Source organism: Bufo gargarizans, chromosome 1 (assembly GCF_014858855.1).
Source record: "Bufo gargarizans isolate SCDJY-AF-19 chromosome 1, ASM1485885v1, whole genome shotgun sequence".
In the NCBI taxonomy this organism is placed as follows: domain Eukaryota; kingdom Metazoa; phylum Chordata; class Amphibia; order Anura; family Bufonidae; genus Bufo; species Bufo gargarizans.
In genome coordinates, this window is record NC_058080.1 from 564,767,734 (window position 1) to 564,782,669 (window position 14,936).

Sequence of the window (14,936 nt, forward strand, 5' to 3'; positions counted from 1 at the left end):
AAAAAAACGGATGCACAACTGGTATGTCACCTGTGTCCGCGTCTGTGTCGGTTTTTTTCTACAGGACCTTGGTGCGATAAAATTACACTTTTCATTAACCTTCCTTTTTTTTCCCCTGACAAAAAAAAAGGAAGACACAAGGAAACACAACTGAAGCAAAATCGGACACGGATCACTAAAGCCAAATCACTGACAGTGAAAAAAAACACTGTCGTGTGCATGAGGCCTAAGGCTACTTTCACACTCGCTTTTTGGCTTTCTGTTTGCGAGATCCGTTCAGGGCACACGCCTACACATACTGACTGATTGGTCTGCCCCCTTCAATTTCTGGGTCTCCAAATTGGGCACATGGCCTGAGCTTGCCCTTTACGCGTTGGAGGTGCTGGCCTGCCCTGCAGCCAGTGTATTGTCCGAAAGTTTGTTTAGTACGGCAGGAGGGGGTTATCACAGACAAGTGCAGCCGCCTGTCCACAGCCAATGTGGACAAGCTCACATTCATTATAATGAACCAGGCAGGGATCCCACAGGACTTGTCCGTACCTTGTGCAGAATAGACCGTACACCGGCCTCACCACGCCATTGTTGTACTCCAGCGCACTTTCTCTTAGTTTTATTTTATTCTACCCAAATAAAAAAAATAAAAAAATAAAATAAAAAAAAACCAGTGTTGGCTACCTCCTCCACCGCTGCTTCCACCTACACCGCCACATTAACCACCTCCTCAACCTCCTATTCCATATGGACCTTCTCCTCCTAGATCAAGATTATTATTTTTTATTTTTATGTATTTTATGTTATTTTAAGTCATTTCCCTATTCACATTTGTTTGCAGAGCACTTGCCATGCTCTTAACCACATTTTGCTGCCATTTGCAGGCCTCTAGCCGTTTCCATGACTTTTTTTAGAGCCATTATAGTGCTCCAAAGTTCAGGTCCCCATTGACTTTAATGGGGTTCGGGTCAAGTTCGGGTCCCGAACTCAAACTTTTTTGTGAAGTTTGGCCGAACCCGTCAAACCCGAACATCCAGGTGTCCGCTCAACTCTAATTATTGGTATATTACATATTTTTATATATGTATTATATTCTATATTGACACAGGGCCCTTACATTGGAGGACATTTAACCTCTTAAGGACATAGGGCGTACAGGTACGCCCTTGTGCCCTGGTACTTAAGGACACAGGGCGTACATGTACGCCCTGTGTATTTCTGATCACTGCCGTGCGGCTGGCAGTGATCGGAACCCGGTGCCTGCTCAAATCATTGAGCAGGCACCTAGGCTAAATGCGCCGGGGGGTCCCGTGACCCCCCCATGTCGGCGATCGCGGCAAACCGCAGGTCAATTCAGACCTGCGGTTTGCTGCGATTTCTGCAGTTTCTGATCCCCGCGGTCCCTGACCGCGGGGATCAGAAACTTTAGCATTCCTAAAATGCATCTGTATCCCCCCCTCCTGCACCCCTTAGTGATTTTTGCCGGGTGGGAGGTGCAGGGGGAGGGTTGCGGGCGGTGCGGGCGGTGCGGGAGGCGGGCGGTGCGGCAGGCGGGATCGCGATCCCCCGCCCGCCTCCCATTGCGTAATCGTTGGTGTCTAGTGGGTATACCAGGGTGCCAGCACATTGCTGGCACCCTGGTATAAACGGCTGACATCGGTGATGCGATGTCAGCCGTTTAACCCTTTCCATACAGCGGTCCGTACGGACCGCTGTATGGAAAAGGTTAACAGCGCAGGGAGCTCCCTCCCTCTCCCATCGGGGGGCTGCTGTGCCTTTGCAGCCCCTCCGAATGGAGAGGGAGAGAGCTCCCAGGCAGCCCCCCAAGCCCCGTCCTTACCCTTCCCCGTCTGCGCAGTTCTGACCACTACTGAGCAGACGGGGAAGGTTCCCATGGCAACAGGACGCCTTCTCAGGCGTCCTGCTGTCCATGGTGCTGAACAGATCTGTGCTGAAAGGCATAGATCTGTTCAGACAAAGTGTAAAATACAGTACAGTACTATATATTGTACTGTACTGTATTATACAGACATCAGACCCACTGGATCTTCAAGAACCAAGTGGGTCTGGGTCAAAAAGAAAGTGAAAAAAAGTGAAAATAAAGTAAAAATCAAAAAACACATTTATCACTGATTAAAAATAAAAAAAATTAAATTCCCTACACATGTTTGGTATCGCCGCGTCCGTAACGACCTGATCTATAAAACGGTCATGTTACTTTACCCAAACGGTGAACGCCATAAAAATAAAAAATAAAAAACTATGATGAAATTGAAATTTTGCCCACCTTACTTCCCCAAAAAGTTAATAAAAGTGATCAAAAAAGTTGTATGTACTCCAAAATTGTAACAATCAAACCGTCATCTCATCCCGCAAAAATCATACCCTACCCAAGATAATCGCCCCAAAACTGAAAAAACTATGGCTCTTAGACTATGGAAACACTAAAACATGATTTTTTTTGTTTCAAAAATGAAATCATTGTGTAAAACTTACATAAATAAAAAAAAGTATACATATTGGGTATCGCCGCGTCCGTATCGACCGGCTCTATAAAAATATCACATGACCTAACCCCTCAGGTGACCACCGTAAAAAAAAAAAAAAAAAAGAAACGGTGTAAAAAAAGCAATTTTTTGTCATCTTACTTCACAAAAAGTGTAACAGCAAGCGATCAAAAAGTCATATGCACCCCAAAATAGTGCCAATAAAACCGTAATCTCATGCCGCAAAAAATGAGACCCTACTTGAGATAATTGCCCAAAAACTAAAAAAAACTATGGCTCTTAGACTATGGAGACACTAAAACTTTTTTTTGTTTTAAAAATTAATTCATTGTGTAAAACTTACATAAATAAAAAAAATTGTATACATATTAGGTATCGCCGCGTCCGTGACAACCTGCTCTATAAAATTACCACATGATCTAACCTGTCAGATGAATGTTGTAAATAACAAAAAAAAATGGTGCCAAAAAAGCTATTTCTTGTTACCTTGCCGCACAAAAAGTGTAATATAGAGCAACCAAAAATCATATGTACCCTAAACTAGTACCAACAAAACTGCCACCTTATCCCGTAGTTTCTAAAATGGGGTCACTTTTTCGGAGTTTCTACTCTAGGGGTGCATCAGGGGGGCTTCAAATGGGACATGGTGTCAATAAAACCAGTCCAGCAAAATCTGCCTTCCAAAAACCGTATGGCATTCCTTTCCTTCTGCGCCCTGTCGTGTGCCCGTACAGCAGTTTACGACCACATATGGGGTGTTTCTGTAAACTACAGAATCAGGGCCATAAATAATGAGTTTTGTTTGGCTGTTAACCCTTGCTTTGTAACTGGAAAAAAAATATTAAAATGAAAAATCTGCCAAAAAAGTGAAATTTTGAAATTGTATCTCTATTTTCCATTAAATCTTGTGCAACACCTAAAGGGTTAACAAACTTTCTAAAATCAGTTTTGAATACCTTGAGGGGTGTAGTTTCTTAGATGGGGTCACTTTTATGGAGTTTCTACTCTAGGGGTGCATCAGGGGGGCTTCAAATGGGACATGGTGTCAATAAAACCAGTCCAGCAAAATCTGCCTTCCAAAAACCGTATGGCATTCCTTTCCTTCTGCGCCCTGTCGTGTGGCCGTACAGCAGTTTACGACCACATATGGGGTGTTTCTGTAAACTACAGAATCAGGGCCATAAATAATGAGTTTTGTTTGGCTGTTAACCCTTGCTTTGTAACTGGAAAAAAAATATTAAAATGGAAAATCTGACAAAAAAGTGAAATTTTGAAATTGTATCTCTATTTTCCATTAAATCTTGTGCAACACCTAAAGGGTTAACAAACTTTGTAAAATCAGTTTTGAATACCTTGAGGGGTGTAGTTTCTTAGATGGGGGTCACTTTTATGGAGTTTCTACTCTAGGGGTGCATCAGGGGGGCTTCAAATGGGACATGGTGTCAATAAAACCAGTCCAGCAAAATCTGCCTTCCAAAAACCGTATGGCATTCCTTTCCTTCTGCGCCCTGTCGTGTGCCCGTACAGCAGTTTACGACCACATATGGGGTGTTTCTGTAAACTACAGAATCAGGGCCATAAATAATGAGTTTTGTTTGGCTGTTAACCCTTGCTTTGTAACTGGAAAAAAAATATTAAAATGGAAAATCTGACAAAAAAGTGAAATTCTGAAATTGTATCTCTATTTTCCATTAAATCTTGTGCAACACCTAAAGGGTTAACAAACTTTGTAAAATCAGTTTTGAATACCTTGAGGGGTGTAGTTTCTTAGATGGGGGTCACTTTTATGGAGTTTGTACTCTAGGGGTGCATCAGGGGGGCTTCAAATGGGACATGGTGTCAAAAAAACTGTCCAGCAAAACCTGCCTTCCAAAAACCATACGGCGCACCTTTCACTCTACGCCCCGCTGTGTGGCCGTACAGTAGTTTACGGCCACATATGGGGTGTTTCTGTAAACGGCAGAGTCAGGGCAATAAAGATACAGTCTTGTTTGGCTGTTAACCCTTGCTTTGTTAGTGGAAAAAATGGGTTAAAATGGAAAATTAGGCAAAAAAATGAAATTCTCAAATTTCATCCCCATTTGCCAATAACTCTTGTGCAACACCTAAAGGGTTAATGAAGTTAGTAAAATCAGTTTTGAATACCTTGAGGGGTGTAGTTTCTTAGATGGGGTCACTTTTATGGAGTTTCTACTCTAGGGGTGCATCAGGGGGCTTCAAATGGGACATGGAGTCAAAAAAACAGTCCAGCAAAACCTGCCTTCCAAAAACCATATGGCGCACCTTTCACTCTACGCCCCGCTGTGTGGCCGTACAGTAGTTTACGGCCACATATGGGGTGTTTCTGTAAACGGCAGAGTCAGGGCAATAAAGATACAGTCTTGTTTGGCTGTTAACCCTTGCTTTGTTAGTGGAAAAAATGGGTTAAAATGGAAAATTAGCCAAAAAAATGAAATTCTCAAATTTCATCCCCATTTGCCAATAACTCTTGTGCAACACCTAAAGGGTTAACTAAGTTTGTAAAATCAGTTTTGAATACCTTGAGGGGTGTAGTTTATAGAATGGGGTCATTTTTGGGTGGTTTCTATTATGTAAGCCTCGCAAAGTGACTTCAGAGCTGTAGTGGTCCCTAAAAATTGGGTTTTTGTAAATTTCAGAAAAATTTCAAGATTTGCTTCTAAACTTCTAAGCCTTGTAACATCCCCAAAAAATAAAATATCATTCCCAAAATAATTCAAACATGAAGTAGACATATGGGGAATGTAAAGGCATCACAATTTTTAGAGGTATTACTATGTATTACAGAAGTAGAGAAACTGAAACTTTGAAATTTGCTAATTTTTCCAAATTTTTGTTAAATTAGGTATTTTTTGGTGCAAAAAAAATATTTTTTTTACTTCATTTTACCAGTGTCATGAAGTACAATATGTGACGAAAAAACAATCTCAGAACGGCCTGGATAAGTCAAAGCGTTTTAAAGTTATCAGCACTTATAGTGACACTGGTCAGATTTGCAAAAAATGGCCTGGTCCTAAGGTGTAAAAAGGCTGTGTCCTTAAGGGGTTAATCAGCCGATAATCTTAGTTACAGTCAGAAGCTATTTACATCTCTTAGGCGATGTCTAGAGGTGAGATAAGATCCTTCTTGTTTAAATCAAATGCAAAAATGTAGACCTCAGGGTTTTCTAGGCCAGCGGAGACTCTGTGGCTGTGAGAACCATGGATAACGTTTTCTGTCCAGAGCAGTTTCCGTTTATGGTAAAAGTGACTATTATCTGTCATCTAGGTCTGCACAAGAAGTGCCCAGACAAGAATCTTCCCTATCAGACATTCAACCTATCAGAATATCAGTTTAGTTTAAAACAGCCAATAGTCTTATGATCAGGGTTGAAATGTTGTACTAGCCAATTAGCTAGTACACATGTTAGTCATTGGGTTAAAATGGTATAACAAGGAAGGCTGAAGGAAGATGCTGGGGAAATTAAATGATGAGAATGGACTGAGAGGCATGAACTGATATGGACAAACTGAGCTAACATCGTTCTGGGTTTAAGTAGGTTCATTCACCTTAAGAGCTATAACCTTGCTGACATGTATCTGGGTCTGATAATCAGAATAAAGCTTAATCTCTGGAAAAGAACCGAGGATTGCTGCCATTATCATTCATCATTTTCATCATCATGTGTATTAACAACAAAAATGAGACCTCAAAGTGTCATAACTAGAGATAAGCAAATTTTTAAAAAATTCGATTTGCCGCTTCGCCTTATTTTTTGGGAAAAATGTAGTTCAATCCAAATAAATTTGTGGTGAATTACGTAAAAAAACTGCTATTTCCTGGCTGAACAGAACCTTTATAGTGGTTTAGAACACTGTGCCTTGCAGTAACACTCATAGGGAGTCTGCTTTGGTAGTGAAATAATACTGAGTCTGTATGACATGCAGATGACAGGCGTCACACTTAGAATCATTGCACACTTCACCTATTAGGGCAGTCACGGGGCCAAAACTGACCACATAACTGAAGTATGAACTCAGCCTTACAGGTTGATGTTAGCGTCAAGAAGAAGCGCACTCATTTTACACCGTCGTCAGCTGATTCCACATAGATGTCTACAGAACCTGTTCTATTAAACGCTTATACAAGTAGACCCCCTGACAGAGTGGAGAGGGTGCCAGCAGTAAGTTTGTGTTAGCGTCACTAATTATTTTGCCCTTCCTCTCATCTGTCAGAACAATAACCCACAAAAAACAGATCCTGTCTGTGGAGCATCCGCCTTCACTCGGTCTGCATTTGGTCAGTAAACCATCGGTATTGCTAATGCCAAAAAAAACAGGAGTGGATCCAAAACAGAGATGACGAGTGAACGGAATATTGGCAAATCTTCTGTGTTTTGTACCCACTCCTGCTTTTGGCTACCAAATCATAAGCCAATTCTGATTGGACCATACAGGCTTTACAGCTGCTACAAAGACAGGATCCGTTATGCATATCATTTTACCTTCCTTCTGACAGATCAGATGAAGGGTCAAATAAATTATAATAGCCAAGCCAAAATGGCTAAATACTGGCCCAGCAATGGAATATGGAGGGTGGGAACAGCATGAGAAGTCTACAAAATGACCCTATGACATTGTGGTGAGGTTAAAGCAGCATGAGGAGACAACAAAGTGGCCCAATGACTGGAGGTGGTGGCAGCATCAGAAGGCCACAGAGTAGCACAATGACAGAGTGAGGAGGTGGCGGCAGCATGAGAAGAAAACATAGTGGCAAGGTGACATAATGGTGAGGTGAAATCAGCATGAGGCGACCACACAGTGGCCCAATGACAGAGTCTGTAGGTGGCGATAGCATCAAGAGGCCACAGAGTGGCATAATGACAGAGTGTGGAGGTGGCGGCAGCATGAGAAGACCACAGAGTGGCAAGGTGACATAGTGGTAAGGTGAAATCAGCATGAGGAGAACACAGAGTGGCCCAATGACAGAGTCTGTAGGTGGTGGCAGCATCAGGAGGCCACAGAGTGGCACAATTACACAGTGTGGAGGTGACGGCAGCATCAGGAGACCGCAGAGTGGCACAATGACAGAGTGCGGTGGTGGCTGCACTATCAGGAGGCCACAGAATGGCAATGTGACATAGAGTGGAGGTAGGAGCAGCATGAGAAGACCACAGAGTGGCCCAATCACAGAGTCTGTAGATGGCGGCAGCATCAGGAGGCCACAGAGTGGCACAATGACAGAGTGTGGAGGTGGCAGCACCATCAGGAGGCCACAGAGAGGCAAGGTGACATAGTGTGGAGGTGGGTGTCAATACCAGTACCCGCTGAAGATGATGGGTAAAAGAAGGAGCACTTGGCATCAGATGTGTGGCATCAGGCGGGTGGCAGCATCAGAATAGTAGCATGAGCCAGGTAGCAAGAAGAAACCAGTCTTTTTTGTCAAAGTGTTGGTGTGGCACCATGGATGATCTAGTCTGATGCATCAGGAACTGGTGGATGGATATCCTGGCTGATCCACGTCTGATTCATCTTGACAAAGGTCTGTCTATCCACATTTTTGCGAGTTCTCCTTAGGGTAACTATGGCCCCCGCCGCACTAAACACCTGCTCTGCTGCCACACTACTGGCCGGGCAGGACATCTTTTTCAGGGCAAACTCTGCTAGTTGCGGCCACAAGTCCAGTTTGGCTACTCAGTAGTCCAGTGGATCTTCAAGGTCGGCTGGCAGGGTGCACTCCAAGAATGCCACCACCTGCTGGTTCAGGTTCTGCTCTACGTCTAGCTGCTGGTGAATAGTTTCTTCCCTATGCTGGCGAAGAAAGCTGCTCATCAACGACTCTAGACTCAGGCTGCTGCTCATAGAGCTGGTACTGCTCCTACCACTCCACCCCTCCCCGGTCAGACCTGCGAGAGGATGGACGATGGTGCAGATAGGCAGCGGCTAACTGACTACATAGGATGTCTCTATAGTAGTTCAGTTTGTCCTCCCTCTCAGCGGGTGTAAAAAAGGCCCCCATTTTGGACCGGTAGTGAGGGTCCAACAAGGTGAAGAGCCAGAAGTCATCCCTCTGCCAAATGGTGACAATTCAGCTGTCACTACAGGGAGTGCAGAATTATTAGGCAAATGAGTATTTTGACCACATCATCCTCTTTATGCATGTTGTCTTACTCCAAGCTGTATAGGCTCGAAAACCTACTACCAATTAAGCATATTAGGTGATGTGCATCTCTGTAATGAGAAGGGGTGTGGTCTAATGACATCAACACCCTATATCAGGTGTGCATAATTATTAGGCAACTTCCTTTCCTTTGGCAAAATGGGTCAAAAGAAGGACTTGACAGGCTCAGAAAAGTCAAAAATAGTGAGATATCTTGCAGAGGGATGCAGCACTCTTAAAATTGCAAAGCTTCTGAAGCGTGATCATCGAACAATCAAGCGTTTCATTCAAAATAGTCAACAGGGTCGCAAGAAGAGTGTGGAAAAACCAAGGCGCAAAATAACTCTCCATTAATTGAGAAAAGTCAAGCGTGCAGCTGCCAAGATGCCACTTGCCACCAGTTTGGCCATATTTCAGAGCTGCAACATCACTGGAGTGCCCAAAAGCACAAGGTGTGCAATACTCAGAGACATGGCCAAGGTAAGAAAGGCTGAAAGACGACCACCACTGAACAAGACACACAAGCTGAAACGTCAAGACTGGGCCAAGAAATATCTCAAGACTGATTTTTCTAAGGTTTTATGGACTGATGAAATGAGAGTGAGTCTTGATGTGCCAGATGGATGGGCCCGTGGCTGGATTGGTAAAGGGCAGAGAGCTCCAGTCCGACTCAGACGCCAGCAAGGTGGAGGTGGAGTACTGGTTTGGGCTGGTATAATCAAAGATGAGCTTGTGGGGCCTTTTCGGGTTGAGGATGGAGTCAAGCTCAACTCCCAGTCCTACTGCCAGTTTCTGGAAGACACCTTCTTCAAGCAGTGGTACAGGAAGAAGTCTGCATCCTTCAAGAAAAACATGATTTTCATGCAGGACAATGCTCCATCACACGCGTCCAAGTACTCCACAGCGTGGCTGGCAAGAAAGGGTATAAAAGAAGAAAATCTAATGACATGGCCTCCTTGTTCACCTGATCTGAACCCCATTGAGAACCTGTGGTCCATCATCAAATGTGAGATTTACAAGGAGGGAAAACAGTACACCTCTCTGAACAGTGTCTGGGAGGCTGTGGTTGCTGCTGCACGCAATGTTGATGGTGAACAGATCAAAACACTGACAGAATCCATGGATGGCAGGCTTTTGAGTGTCCTTGCAAAGAAAGGTGGCTATATTGGTCACTGTTTGTTTTGTTTTTGAATGTCAGAAATGTATATTTGTGAATGTTGAGATGTTATATTGGTTTCACTGGTAAAAATAAATAATTGAAATGGGTATATATTTGTTTTTTGTTAAGTTGCCTAATAATTATGCACAGTAATAGTCACCTGCACACACAGATATCCCCCTAAAATAGCTAAAACTAAAAACAAACTAAAAACTACTTCCAAAAATATTCAGCTTTGATATTAATGAGTTTTTTGGGTTCATTGAGAACATGGTTGTTGTTCAATAATAAAATTAATCCTCAAAAATACAACTTGCCTAATAATTCTGCACTCCCTGTACACAAGCAAGTGAACATGCAGCGGGCCATTTGCACAAGTGACTCGGAGGGACTTCCTACGTCCATCTCCACTGCATACTGCCATGATGTGTTTCGGTCATCTGCCTCGTCTTCCTCATCTCCCTCTTGCTCCTCCTGCTCCTCCTCTCCTGTCACCTGTGTAGCAAAACCAATGTCCTCCTCCTCCAGTTCAGCCCCCACAGGGCTCATGTAGCCGTGAGATCTAGGCGCCACATCTCTAGTCCCCTGACCAGCCATATTTACCAGCATCTGTTCCAGGACAAGAAGCAGTGGAATGACATTGTTCATCCCGTAGTCCTGGCGACTGACAAATAACGTGGCTTCCTCAAAGGGCTTGAGTAAATGGCAGGTGTCACGCATGAGCTGCCACTAGCTGACATCGAAGTTACACACTGGAGTACTCCTGTCCACTTGGATCATCAAGAAATCGGTAATTAGTCTTACCGGTAATTGTTTTTCCAGGATTCCAACACAACAGCACATGGAAGGCTGTCCTTATAGGCCTCTGTAGGGACAGGAAGCAAGAGAGTTTGAAAGGTCCCTCCCCACCCCCCCTATACAGTGTCTTATAAATCACTACACCAGAATATATTTTTTATTTTTAACCAGGTTGTATATCTAGCGATTCTAGATTCACAATGCTAACAGCACATTGTTATTATCTAAGTATACGAGAAATATACATACATATACAGTTGCAAGAAAAAGTTTGTGAGCCCTTTGGAATTATATGGATTTCTGCACAAATTGGTCATAAAATGTGATCTGATCTTCATCTAAGTCACAACAATAGACGATCACAGTCTGCTTAAACTAATAACACACAGATAATTTAATGTTACCATGTTTTTATTGAACACACCATGTAAACATTTACAGTGCTGGTGCAAAAAGTATGTGAACCCCTAGACTAATGACATCTCCAAGAGCTAATTGAAATGAGGTGTCAGCCAACTGGAGTCCAATCAATGACATAAGATTGGAGGAGTTGGTTACAGCTGCTCTGCCCTATAAAAAACACACACCAGTTCTGGGTTTGCTTTTCCCAAGAAGCATTGCCTGATGTGAATTATGCTTCGCACAAAAGAGCTCTCAGAAGACCTACGATTAAGAATTGTTGACTTGCATAAAACTGGAAAGGGTTATAAAAGTATCTCCAAAAGCCTTGCTGTCCACGGTAAGACAAATTGTCTATAAATGGAGAAATTTCAGCACTGCTGCTACTCTCCCTAGGAGTGGTCGTCCTGTAAAGATGACTGCAAGAGCACAGTGCAGACTGCTCAATTAGGTGAAGAAGAATCCTAGAGTGTCAGCTAAAGACTTACAAAAGTCTCTGGCATATGCTAACATCCCTGTTAGCGAATCTACGATACGTAAAACACTAAACAAGAATGGATTTAATGGGAGGATACCACAGAGGAAGCCACTGCTGTCCAAAAAAACATTGCTGTACATTTACAGTTTGCACAAGAGCATCTGGATGTTCCACAGCAGTACTGGCAAAATATTCTGTGGACAGATGAAACCAAAGTTGAGTTGTTTGGAAGAAACACACAACACTATGTGTGGAGAAAAAGAGGCACAGCACATCAACATCAAAACCTCATCCCAACTGTGAAGTATGGTGGTGGGGGCATCATGGTTTGGGGCTGCTTTGCTGCATCAGGGCCTGGACGGATTGCTATCATTGAAGGAAAAATTAATTCCCAAGTTTATCTAGACATTTTGCAGGAGAACTTAAGGCCATCTGTCCACCAACTGAAGCTCAACAGAAGATGGGTGTTGCAACAGGACAACGACCCAAAGCATAGAAGTAAATCAACAACAGAATGGCTTAAACAGAAGAAAATATGCCTTCTAGAGTGGCCCAGTCAGAGTCCTGACCTCAACCCGATTGAGATGCTGTGGCATGACCTCAAGAAAGCGATTCACACCAGACATCCCAAGAATATTGCTGAACTGAAACAGTTCTGAGACTGTAAAGAGGAATGGTCAAGAATTACTCCTGACCATTGTGCACGTCTGATCTGAAACTACAGGAAACGCTTGGTTGAAGTTATTGCTGCCAAAGGAGGTTCAACTAGTTATTAAATCAAAGGGTTCACATACTTTTTCCACCTGCACTGTGAATGTTTACATGGTGTGTTCAATAAAAACATGGTGACATTTAATTCTTTGTGTGTTATTAGTTTAAGCAGACTGTGATTGTCTATTGTTGGGACTTAGATGAAGATCAGATCACATTTTATGTCTAATTTGTGCAGAAATCCATATCATTCAAAAGGGTTCACATACTTTTTCTTGCAACTGTATATATGTTTTATATATATTTTATTTTGGGAGGGGATATATTGGTGCTGTCATGTTGGACTCTTGGAAATACAATTACTGGTAAGATTAATTACCGATTTCCAGGACATCCCCCATGACAGCATATGGGAGAAATACCCAATCATTTTAACTTTTTAGGGGGGGACTACTGCTTGAAGAACCTTTCGTCCAAACACTAAATTTTGATTGGTGAGGTGTTGCCATAGCCCTGGTCGAATGGGCTTTAATGGAGATTGGACAGTTCTTTTTTTTTGTAAAGAGTATGCCTCTCGAATTGTATCTTTGATCCATCTAGCCAAGGTTTGTTTAGTAACTTTCTGGCCTTTATTTTTTCCTCCATGCTGAATGAATACATTCGAATCCTGTCTCCAATATTCTGTTGACTGGAGATATTTAACTATTGTCCTCAGTACATCCAAGCAATAGAAACATAGAAACATAGAATGTGTCGGCAGATAAGAACCATTTGGCCCATCTAGTCTGCCCAATAAAAGCGTGTAAACGCTTTGGAAAAGTGTGTAAACGCTTCTCTAGAGAAGCACAAAAGGACAGAAGAATTATTTTAATTATTTATTTTAATTATTTAATAATTATTTAATAATTATTTCCTGTTCTTTATGGAAGAAGAAGACTACTTTTGGTAAGAAGGCTGGGTCTAATTTTTAGATTACTCTATCATCAATAATTTTTAGATAAGGTTCTTTTAGATAAGGAATTTCCCCTATCCTACTGGCGGAGGTAATGGCTACCAGGAATGCAGCTTTCATGGTAAAATATTTTGATGAGATATCATCTAATGGTTCAAATGGAGGTTCACAAAGGGAGTTTAGGACTAATGTTAAGTCCAATGTTGGAACATTTTGTCCTATTGTGGGTCTTAATCTGGAAACGGCTTTAAGGAATCTCTTCATCCATCTACGTTCAGCTAATGGGAGATCTAGGAAAGCCGAAATAGCCGATACCTGGACTTTTAAGGGACTCGGTCTCAAACCTAATTCAAACCCTTTCTGCATAATGTCTAGGATGTGTGAAACGTCTAGGTAAGGAAACGTCTGGGTGTTTTGAAGGCACCAAGGAACCACATTTTTTCTAGATTTTATCGTATATGGCTGAAGTAACTGATTTGCGACTTTTTTGTAACGTTGCAAAGACCTTGCCTTTTTAGCATTTCCTCTTCAGGATCCAGGCCGTCAAATTCAAGGTTTTCAGATCTGGATGTTTTAGAGGTCCCTGAACTAGAACATCCTGTCTGCTTGGGAGGATCAATGCCTCTTCTATGCTCATTTCTCTGAGGAGCGAGTACCAGCTCCTTTTGGTCCAGGCCGGAGTAATCAATAGCACCTTTGTTGTGGTCTCGCCAATCTTCCTCAATACTGCAGGAATAAGAGGAATTGGTGGGAAAGCATATGAGAAATCCATGTTCCAGGTTTGCGACATTGCGTCCACTGCTAGAGGATTGGCTCTTGGATTTAGAGAGTAAAAACAGCTTGTCTGTGTGTTTACTCTGGTCACAAATAGGTCTATCTGAGGCTGACTCCATTTGTGACATAACTCCTGGAACACTTCTTTGTTCGACTCTTTTCCTGCTCAGGAAATCTGCCATCGTGTTTTCTCTGCCCCTCAGATGTAAGGCTGAGATTGATAATGCGTTTGATTGGGCCCAGTGAAAAATTTGATTTGACACCCTGATCAGCAAATGGTTCCTGGATCCCCCCTGGTGTTTGAGGTAACACACCATAGTGATGCTGTCTGAGTAGATCCTTAGATGCTTCCCTTTTACAATATTTTCGGGCCTGTTTCAGAGTCTTCAGAACCGCTGTCAGCTCTTTTAAGTTTGATGATCACAGGCTCTTTTGAGGTGACCATTCTCCTTGAAAATATAGATCTTCCACCTGGGCTCCCCAGCCTAACTTGCTGGCATCCATGGTTACTGACACCGTTGGATCCAGCTTCCGGGGAATTCCCTTCACTAGGTTGTCTGGAGTTAATCACCAGTTCAGGGGTTCTTTACCCCTGTGGTAAGAAAAATCTTTTTGTCTAGAGATTTTTGACTCTTGTCCCACTGAGATAGTATCAGTTTCTGTAATGGTCTTGAATGAAAATTGGCCCAGGGAATCATGGGTATGCAAGATGTCATGATGCCCAGAATCCTCATTACCTCTCTGATCGTGCAATTTTTCAGATTTTTGAAGTGTTGGAATTTTATTACCATGGTATTTTGTTTGGTTATAGGTAGTTTCTTTCACTCAATCTAGAAGTGTACTCAAGAAAATCTTCCTGGTTTCCAACCGCAGATCTGAATTTGTTGAAGTTGATAATCCATCCCAATTTGGTCAGCACATACAGTGTTAATTGAAGATGATCTTTCAATGTCTTCTGAGATTGGGCTGTTAATAAGAAATCGTCCAGGTATGGGATTATAATTATTTTGT